Source organism: Phyllobates terribilis, unplaced genomic scaffold (genome assembly GCF_046119375.1).
Source record: "Phyllobates terribilis strain yellow unplaced genomic scaffold, ASM4611937v1 Scaffold_234__1_contigs__length_3078370, whole genome shotgun sequence".
Taxonomy (NCBI): Eukaryota; Metazoa; Chordata; class Amphibia; order Anura; family Dendrobatidae; genus Phyllobates; species Phyllobates terribilis.
Genome location: NW_027362994.1, coordinates 374,661 through 384,800, shown reverse-complemented (window position 1 = coordinate 384,800; position 10,140 = coordinate 374,661). Strand labels below are relative to the sequence as shown.

The 10,140-nt window shown below is 47.4% G+C and overlaps 1 pseudogene; it reads right to left on the bottom strand.

The window, feature by feature from the left end:
* Positions 1 to 519: 519 nt before the first annotated feature.
* Positions 520 to 6,383, bottom strand: LOC141215241 (Golgi resident protein GCP60-like; annotated as a pseudogene).
* Positions 6,384 to 10,140: the final 3,757 nt, after the last annotated feature.

Genomic DNA, 10,140 nt, shown 5'->3' with positions numbered 1-10,140 from the left:
TGCTGTTTGCGATGGCGCTGAGCTACCTGCGCGTGGTACAGAATAGGGCAGACCGAGGGGAACACATGGGACCTTTACCCTTCCACCAGTCTTGAGGGGGCGCCCACTACCCTGGTACCCAACACAAAGGTGCCCCCTCCTCCATGACGCTTCTCATGCGCGTTCATCTTCTGAACAGATCATGAAATGCCCCCGAGTGGGCGCACAGAGAATAGAATTAAAAATCCCAAACAAGTGCGAAAAAAACCACAAAACACAAAAGTGCAGGCGCAGCCAAATTATGTTTAACCCCTTTCATGTCCACCAATCGTAGTGGCAAAGAACGGGTTAAATCACAGCACTCTGAATTAGTGTCGGCCGCCACGAGGAGCGATGAGGAGGCGACACTTATCGAAAAGGATCCAGGTCATGTGAGCGACTTACTGCCCTGGCCCCTCCCCCTGATTGCAGGCCCCGCCCCATGATCACTTGCCCCTCCCCCTGATTGCCGGCTCCTCCCCCTGACCGCAGGCCCCTCCTTTATCTAGTATAATACACTCTGTAGTACACAGATTTTGAACGCCACAGGGAATAAGAGTTGTCAGATTTGAGCAGGTCGAGCCCCCGGCCGGGGTACTGGTGGCTGCCGGCGTCCACCTCTTCGTGACGATCCCGCCTGTAGACCGGCACAATCTCCTCCAGCTGAGGCTTGTTGGCGTTCTTTTCGGCTTTCTCTTCGTTGTTGGGATTCTCTGTAAAGAACAGACACAAGTCAGGAGTGAGTCCAGGATATCAGAGTGGGACAAGTCATGGGCGCGGAGCTAAAACAGAAGCATAAAGGGGTCTTCCGGGAATAATCCGGAAACAAGCAGTCTTACAGAAATCCCGCAGAGAGAGTACAGGGCGACTCATGCTGATCTGATCCGTTTTTGGTGCGGTTTTTCCTCCATCTTCGTTGGGTAAAATTGCAAAGTGCTTGTAAACACCAGCAACTTTACATTTCACTCTTTATTAAAAAGTATCTCTGTTGTCAAATATGGAGGTATTCTTAACTCTATAGTTTACAGCTGGTTGCCTAGGATACCGGCCACCACTACAAACTATCAGTGGTGACTGGTTTCCTTGGCAAGGAGAGCACGCTCGCAAGCTTTTTACTTTAAAGTGTGAATGAGCCTCTCTGACGCTAGATGCGGCCCGTTTTCCCTCTGCAGAGGCACAGCTCCTCCACCAGTGGCATTGGGGAGAGGATAAATTAGGCAGCGACTCAACCATCCCGCCAGTCTGATAGGTCAATCTTAAAGAACCTACGGAAAGCGAGAGAGACCACAGTAACGCCCCAGAGAGCACATTGTTGGTTTTTGATCTCCTGCAGAGGTGAACATCCATGACCAGTTGGTGCTTATCCAGAAGCCTCCGACCTCCTCGGAACAAGGGGCTGGGACGCTGCTTCTCAAGAGGCCCCGACCTCGTCCGGATGAGGGGGTGAGACGCTGCTTCTCGAAAGGCCCCCTACCTCGTCCGGATGAGGGGGTGAGACGCTGCTTCTCAAGAGGCCCCGACCTCGTCCGGATGAGGGGGTGAGATGCTGCTTCTCGAAAGGCCCCCTACCTCGTCCGGATGAGGGGGTGAGACGCTGCTTCTCAAGAGGCCCCGACCTCGTCCGGATGAGGGGGTGAGACGCTGCTTCTCGAAAGGCCCCCTACCTCGTCCGGATGAGGGGGTGAGATGCTGCTTCTCGAAAGGCCCCCTACCTCGTCCGGATGAGGGGGTGAGACGCTGCTTCTCAAGAGGCCCCGACCTCGTCCGGATGAGGGGGTGAGATGCTGCTTCTCGAAAGGCCCCCTACCTCGTCCGGATGAGGGGGTGAGACGCTGCTTCTCAAGAGGCCCCGACCTCGTCCGGATGAGGGGGTGAGACGCTGCTTCTCGAAAGGCCCCCTACCTCGTCCGGATGAGGGGGTGAGATGCTGCTTCTCAACAGGCGCCCAACCTGCTCAGGACGAGGGGGTGAGACGCTGCTTCAATAGGACCCCCAGAACTCTTCAGGGCGAGGGGGTGAGACCCCCTAACTCCTCAGGACGAAAGGGTGAGATGCTGCTTCTAAAGAGACCCCCCGACCTCCTCAGGACGAAGGGGTGAGATGCTGCTTCTCGAGAGGCCCCAACCTCCTCAAATCAAAGGGGTGAGACGCTGCTTCTCGAGAGGCCCCAACCTCCTCAAGACGAGGGGGTGAGACGCTGCTTCTTGAGAGGCCCCAACCTCCTTAAGACGAGGGGGTAAGACACTGGTTCTCGAGAGGCCCCAACCTCCTTAAAACGAGGGGGTAAGATGCTGCTTCTCGAGAGACCCCCGACCTCTTCAGGAAGAGGGGGTGAGACGCAGTGAAGACCTGCTACAGTATTTATTGTACAGGAATGAAGTATGAAAATTGTACAAAGTACCTTCGTCCTCGTCCTCGCTGGACTCGCTGACGTGCACGCTCACAGCCGTGTTTGGGGAGTCTGTCCATTCAAAGTAAACCCCAAAACCAATGTCAAAGTTATCTGTGGCAAACTCCCAGAAAAGATAGGAGCCCTCCTCGTGTGTGGGGACCCGGACTGTGACCACCTCTCCTCTTCCGACGGTGATGACTGAGTCCGCGTCCTGCTGGATCTTCTCTTTGAAGTCTTTAATTTGGGGTCTTGTCCACATGGATGGGGCAGCAATGACCGGCATGGACTCTGTAGAGAGAAGGAAGTGGAAAAATAATGAGCAAACAAAAACCATTAGCCAATGTCCAGGTATCGTCTGATTGTCCACCCAACAGACCCCAACCCCACTGGGGTCAATAGGACGCACCTTTAAGCCCGTTCTCCAGCAGGTCTTCCAGCGGGGTCTGCCTCCAGTTCTGTCTCAGCATTGTCTATGTGTGGGTGGGTTTGTCCGTTGACCGAGGGGGCTTCTCCGGAGCCGGTGATGCTTCCCATGTTCACCTTGGATGGAGAACTGACAGGGGAGCTGGTTCCTGCCGAAAGTGCCTCCTGCTGTTTCTGTAAGGCCGAGAGGGTAAGGAGAGGGTAACACCACGTCATTTATGAGCATTCTTCATTTCTTGTATGCTGCGAAGCAAAACTGCAGTGTAAAGCATGAGGGGAAGAACAAAGAAGCTTAACTTCTAATGAGGCAGCGTTTCAGACAACCACAGGCTCCAATAGACGCTGCACACAAATCCCACTGTCTTCCACTTATAAACGCTGCATCTAATCAACCAGCTACTCAGCGCACCGCCATCATCAAGAGCAAAACTCAGCCGCGCAATTTTTTTCTTACTAAAAACAATTAGTTAATTAGTTCAGGTTCCAGGGAGCGTAAAGTGCAGGGTTTATTTTCTACATCAAAACCCGCTATAGCAATCTACTCTGATTATCGTATTTTTACAGCTGTTTTTACCCCATTTATTGTTGAAGATCTGAAGGTTTTATTAATTCTGTACAAGAAGCGAGGGCATTTTTTCATGCATTTTTTCGGCTCCACAGGAAAAAATAAACAAACCAAAAAACCACAAATTTCAGCAACGTCTTTAGATGCACAGCGGTCAGGAGTTTTCCGGGAAGCACAAGAAGTTTCCTCAAACTTTTAAACCAGTGTTTCCAAAACTCCAGTCCTCACGGCCCCCACAGGTCATGTTTCAGGATCTCCTTCGTATTACACAGGTGAGAGAATTCCTGATGCCTTGATAGTATTACACAGGTGATGGAAATACTAAGGAAATCCTGAAAACATGACCTATGGGGGCCGTGAGGACTGGAGTTTGGGAAACACCGTTTTAAACACAGGGGATTTTCTGCAAAAAAAACAAACCCTGCAGCATTTATGCTACGTGGGAACATGGTCCGACAGGTAAATGCAGCTCAGAGCAGCGAGGCTCGGGGGTCTGTGCGCTGCGTCTACCTGTTGCTGAGCGAGCTGCACTTGGTACAGCTGCTGCATGTACTGCTGGTAGTGCTGTTCCTGCAGCTGCCGGATCAGGAGCTGCTGTTGCTCGAAGTTCCCCGGGTACTGCTGCGCTGCGTACTGCTGAAACTGCACCGCTGTCTGCGAGTTCAGGGCGGCCGTGATCTGCTGCCTGCAAAAAAAAAAATAGAATTAAGATTTGAAACACAAATGCACGGTCCTGCCCTAATGACTGCTGCACCCGCCATTGCCTGTGGCCGGCAGAGCTTTAGTAATTTTCCATTAAAATGAATGTGACAGTGCTCCGTGGACCCCATTGTTGGTGACCCCAGCGCATGTACCCTCCAACCGGTCACCAGCATTGCATACAACAGACTGCTCCTTGCACTATGGCTCATACTACGAGGGTCCTGAATGAGTGACCCACCCAAAAATATCCTTTAAGAAAGATGAGTGACTTCCGATGGGAGTACTTACTTCTGCTGTTCCATTCTAAACCGTTCATCCTCCGCTCGCATCCTCTCTTCCACCTCTCTCCGCAGCCTCTGCTCCTCTTCTTTCCTCCGCTTCTCCTCCTCTCGCAGCAGCCGCTGCCGCTCCTCCTCTTCCCGCCGTCTCCGCTCCTTAACTTCTCTCCAATAAAGTCAGCAGATGATGCTTTACACTGAACTATGTCGGACATGATTTTTGCAGCAGCATCAACCGTTCTCACTTCCTGGGACTTAAAGCAGAAGTCCGGTCCATGATCCCTCCGGTCTTACATACCGACTGCTCCGTAAATCCATAATCACTGACTCCAGCTATACTGCAATTTGTACTGGAGTAGGAGGTAACCTGAAAGATGCCTCATGTCCTGTCAGTCTCATACTGCTGTTTTGTCCCCCATGCTTTACACTGCAGGTTGGATTCTATGTATCAAACTTAGTCAAAGTTTAAGAACTCCTGCGGCTTTAAGTTAGTGATATGATAGGGATTTGATACCACTTAAGGCAGTTGGAAATTTTACAAAATTGACCCATAAAAAACAAATATTTCTCGCCTGATGACTCCTTCACTTCTCCCGTGCTCACACTCTGGCGGCCATCACTTTTTTTCCTGCAGCGATGATGTTGTATAATCCATGTGACTGCTGCAGTCGATCACTGGTTTCTACGGTCTCATGCTGTACATGCCAGTGATTGGCTGCAGCAATCTGATAGAGTGACGTGACGTTATCCCTGCAGGAAACAGAAAGCTCCTTTAAACTAACAGACAACCCCTTTAAGTGTGGAAAAACGTGACCCAGATGTCGATCATCATCTATCTTGTGAGATAGCGACTGCCGCTAACCTCTGCTATAGACTGGAGCAGAAAGATTTGCAGGACCCAGGTCTGGCATCCATAGAAAACCGCTGCAAACCATCTCCTATCTATCAGCATCACCAGCGCCTCTTCTGGTAGAGTTGGGGTGGGTTCACTGCACAATCTGCAGAGCGGTCCCTTTAAGAACGTCTCCAGTAACTATTAGTGCTGGAGTTGTTTTCAGGTACCTGTCTGCAGGTTGTGCGTCACCTTGCCGCTCAGCCCCACTCACTTTAATAGTACTGAGCTGCAATACCAGGCACAGCCTGTGGACACGTGTGGCGCTGTTTCTGGAGGAAACCAGCAGTTACCGTGCCCCACCGATGCCGGATGTACGGATTGTAGGGATTAGTACCTTTTTCTCTCCTGCTCTTCTTTCTCTATTTTATGGGATGTGACGTATGTGGAGAAGAGGTGGCAGCATCTGTTCAGGAGGGTGATAAACTCCGTCATGGCTTCCTGCTTGCTCAGGTTGCCCACGGCCGTCCATTCTTTCCTGTAAGAAAGACGACAGTGTGTGAACGACGCTCAGAGGGAGCAAAGGCTTCTATGAAGAGGTTAGAAACGCGTCGTCGTTCAGTTTTATGCAAGAAACAGTCTGCAGTTTTCTATTAAACTTTGCATTTCAATTCCTTTTTTTTTTTTTTGGACACATCAGATCGATGCATGCCCATGATGGAAAATCTGTTGCCGTTTTGCGTACACAGCTCCCATAAATGCTCATGGTAATGAGGTTCACCCTGCAGTCCCTGACTGCTACTTTAGTGGTGAAAAATATACAATGGCAGGATCAGACTACATATGTAGTGTAGTCTGTAACCATGGAGACACACAGATCTGCATCAGTGCTGTGTATACAAAACGGTAAGAAAACGTTAGGCTATTTACAAAGTGGCTACTTTTTTATAGGAATGTGATACAGTGAAACAAACCACACGACGTTCGTTACCTCCTATCGTTGCCCAGGACATCGAAGAAGCCGACTTCGGGGCACGTGTCGGGGTTGTACGGTCCCAGGAGGACTTGTTTGTACACAGCCACCAGCCTCAGCTTCTCCTCGTAGGTTGGATGGAAAGCCTTCCCGTCCTTCTCTGTAAAAAAATACAGAAGGAAAATGGTTAGGAGACCCATCACATGTACCAAACTGCGTGTGCCGCCATATAATGCTCCACAAAAACTGTAATAAGACAGTGATAGGACCACTAAAGCCACCTGACCCCAGTGTGCAGTAATCAGACCCTGCAATACTGAGTAATATCTGTGCACAACACATAATACAATCCACTTTCCAGTAATTGGACCCAGAACGATAAAATTCAATTCTTACAGGGTGATTCCTTAAATACCTTGTAAAAGTCCCTGAGCTCCCCCGATTCTGCAGCTCTTTTCCGTTTTTCGCTGCGTCGCTCCATTGCAGAGATATTCACATTTGCGTCTTTTGGAGCACTGCATGTGAAATCTCTGCTTGTAGTGCAACGGGCTGTTTCTTCTCTGCTTCCACAGATCAGGAGAAGATCTAGTAGTCGAGCATGTGATCATTGGCAGCGTCTTGGAGGGAGGGCTGAAAGTGCGCACTCCCAAATAAGACTGAAAAAATGCAAAGTTGGACTGCAAAGCAGAGATTTCACATACTGCACTCCGAAAGCAACAAATGTGAGTATCTCTGCAATGGAGCGACGCAGTGCAAAACGGCAAAAAAGCAGCAGGGTTCAGGAGAGCTCAGGGATTTTTACCAGATATGTAACTAAATTTTTTGAGGCCGAGTGACAAAACCAAAAATATTTTTATATGCATCTCCAAAAGTACAGCCTAGTTTCCCTGCAGCCACATTAAATGTTGTGATACTGTACTTTGTGCCAAATGATAAAGGCAGCTCAGCTAAACCTGACTGTATGAATACAGTAGCCACCAAAAGTTTTGCATTTTTTTTTTAAATTGTGATTGCTTCTGTTTGGTTGTTGTGAGGCCATTTTTCTGGTGATTTTAGTTAACTGGAAGCAAATGATTGTCAGCTATCAGGACAAAAATTGTGTTGGACATTGTTTTATCCCTTTATGTGTTAGATTTCAACATTTGCTGGGCCAAATGTTTTGCCTATTTTGTTATGGGCAGTCGAATTTTGCCTAAATTTTTTTTTTTGCGTTTTAAGGTTAAAAACATGGCAGAGACAAAGCCAAATTTATCACCAGATGTCAGGAAGCTTATTATTCTGGGAGTGAAGTCAGGGAAAAGCCATAAAGAGGCAGCTATGGAATTCACCTGTTCTCAGAGTCAAGTGTCAGGTATATTAAAGAAAGAAAAAGAAGGTTCTGGAACAGCCGACAAACCTAGAAGTGGACGACCAAGGAGAACTTCCTCCAGAGTTGATCACATTATAAAGAAAAAGTCAGTATCTGATGTCCACAAAATGAACAAAGAATATGGGGTCAAAGTGAGTCGCGAGGACTAAGCAGTAGGGCTGAATGCACGAGTTCCAGTCAAGAAGCCTTTCATCTCTGCAAAGAACCGGAAGGTCCAACTTGTGTTTGCCAAAGAACACGGCCAACGGAAAGAGACAGATTGGTCTAAGGTGTTGGGGTCGGTTGAATCCAAGTTCAATCTGTTTGGTAGTGATGGCAGCACTGTATATACTGCAGAGTTGGAAAACGTAATGATGTAAGGTACCAAACGCATACAGTGAAACATGGTGGCGGCAATCTCATGGTTTTGGGCTGCTTTTCTGCATCTGCCATTGGCCCTTGGCATAGAATTGATGGAAATATGAATGCTACCATGAACAAGGATACAGTTGTGCTCAAAAGTTTACATACCCCAGCAGAATTTTTCCTTTCTTGGTCTTGTTTCAGAGAATATGAATGATATTCAAAAGCATTTTGGTTACAATTAAGGTCTTGTATGATGACAACTTCATGCACTTTCAATTCCTCACCAGGGAAATGGCATCACAACAACCAGACAGAAGTTATCACATTTTAAAAAAAAAAAAAAGCAAAACTTTTGGACTCTATAGTATAATCTATATGTGCGCTGTATCGGCCATAGTATCAGAGATAATGCGGTGTCTGACTATCTGTATGATCTGAATCTAAGTGAAGGAGGCAGGAAACATTTCCGTAAGAACGGTCCAGTCACGCTAAAATTCACAACGGAACTTTAATCATTGCAAAATGGAATTTTCTGAACTTTCTAACACTATGTTTGATGTACAATACAAAGTTATATTGTGGCCAGAAAAATCGATGTAAATACTTGTATGCCAAAAATGACAAAAGTATTCTCGGAGTGATACCTTTATTGGATAACCAGAAATTATATATATATATATGCAAGCTTTCAGAGCACAGAGGCTCCTTCTTCAGGCAAGATTACAAATGAATTCATGAGACAAAAGGCACAGCATCTGAGAGATGTTACAACAAGACATTTGTTCATGAGGTGTAAGTTGTGATGTCTCCTACAGATAAGTTAGGGAGAGCAAATTAGTTGTTTTTTTTTTTTTTGCAAAATGAGAGGCCTTGGGAATGTTTAATTATCTGGAGGTGTGAATTGTGTCCATGTAGTGAGTCATAAAGCCAGGTGTTATATTTAGTTCTGTTGTCAGTGAATTGAACATCCTTATCAATTTGAATTCCCAAATTTTTCTTTCTCTGTTGCCCTTGAAGTGACCTTTTAGTATTAAAACTTTTAGATCTTTCATACAGTGTCCCCGGCCAGAGAAATGTTTTCCCACAGGTGTGTCCTGTTCATTCTTAATTGTGTGTCTGTGTAAATTCATTCTTGTTTGCAGTTTTTGCATCGTTTCTCCAATATAAACTCCTTCCGGACACCTTGTACATTGTATCATGTCACCACACTGGAGGATGTACATGAAAAGACATCCATGATTTTGTAGTCCTGATTTGTGTTAGGTATACAGACTGTATTTGATGGTGATATGTGGATACAAGTTTTGCATTTTTTGTTTTTACATGGGAATGTGCCCGTCACTGATGGTGATCAGAGGACACTTCTGACAAGGAGATTCCTTAAGTTAGGGGGCTGTTTGTAGGAGAGAAGTGGTAGTTCTGGGAATATTTCTTTCAGTTTGTGGTCTCTGTGGAATATGGGTTGGAGATCAGCACCAATTTTCCTTAGGATGTTCATGTGGGAGTTGTATGTGACCACAAGAGAAGCCTGTTGTTGTCCTCCCTTTGTCTGTAATCCAGGAGGCTACTTCTTGGTATCCTTGTAGCTCTGTGAATTTGTTCATCTATTACCAGTGGATGGGATCCTTGTTGTAGGAATGTATTCCTCAGGGATAGTAGCTGCAGTTTTCTGTCCTTGCTGTCTGAACAGATTCGAATGTACCTCAGAGCTTGACTGTAGATGATGGATTTTTTTGTGTGTCTTGGATGAAAGCTGTTCCATCTAAGATATGCTGGACGTCCTGTGTAGTGTTGAGCCACCCCCGTAGTGTTCGAGTTCGGTTCGGTTCGTCGAACACCCGTGTGTTCGCCGAACTGTTCGTCGAACACCGTTAAAACCAATGGCAGGCAAACAAAAACACATAGAAACACATAGAAAACACCTTCAAAGGTGTCCAAAAGCTGACAAACTGCTCAGAAGACACAACTAACACATGGAAAAGTGACAAGTACATATAGTCATGCGAAAAGAAAAGAGGTGGAGGAGTAAAAGGAGGGGGAGACACAGATATAGGCATGTCATGCCCTTCTAAAATCCAAAAAGTGAGAAGCCGACACGTTCAGTCCGCTCCTGCCCATGCCACCTCCGCGTCGCCGGGTTTGTGCCAGAGCCGCGGTGAACCCTGACGGCCAGCCCCCCTCTCCCAATACTGGTGCCTGTCCGCTGGTGGGTCGAGCGAGCCCCCCTGTGGTGGAGGCAGCTC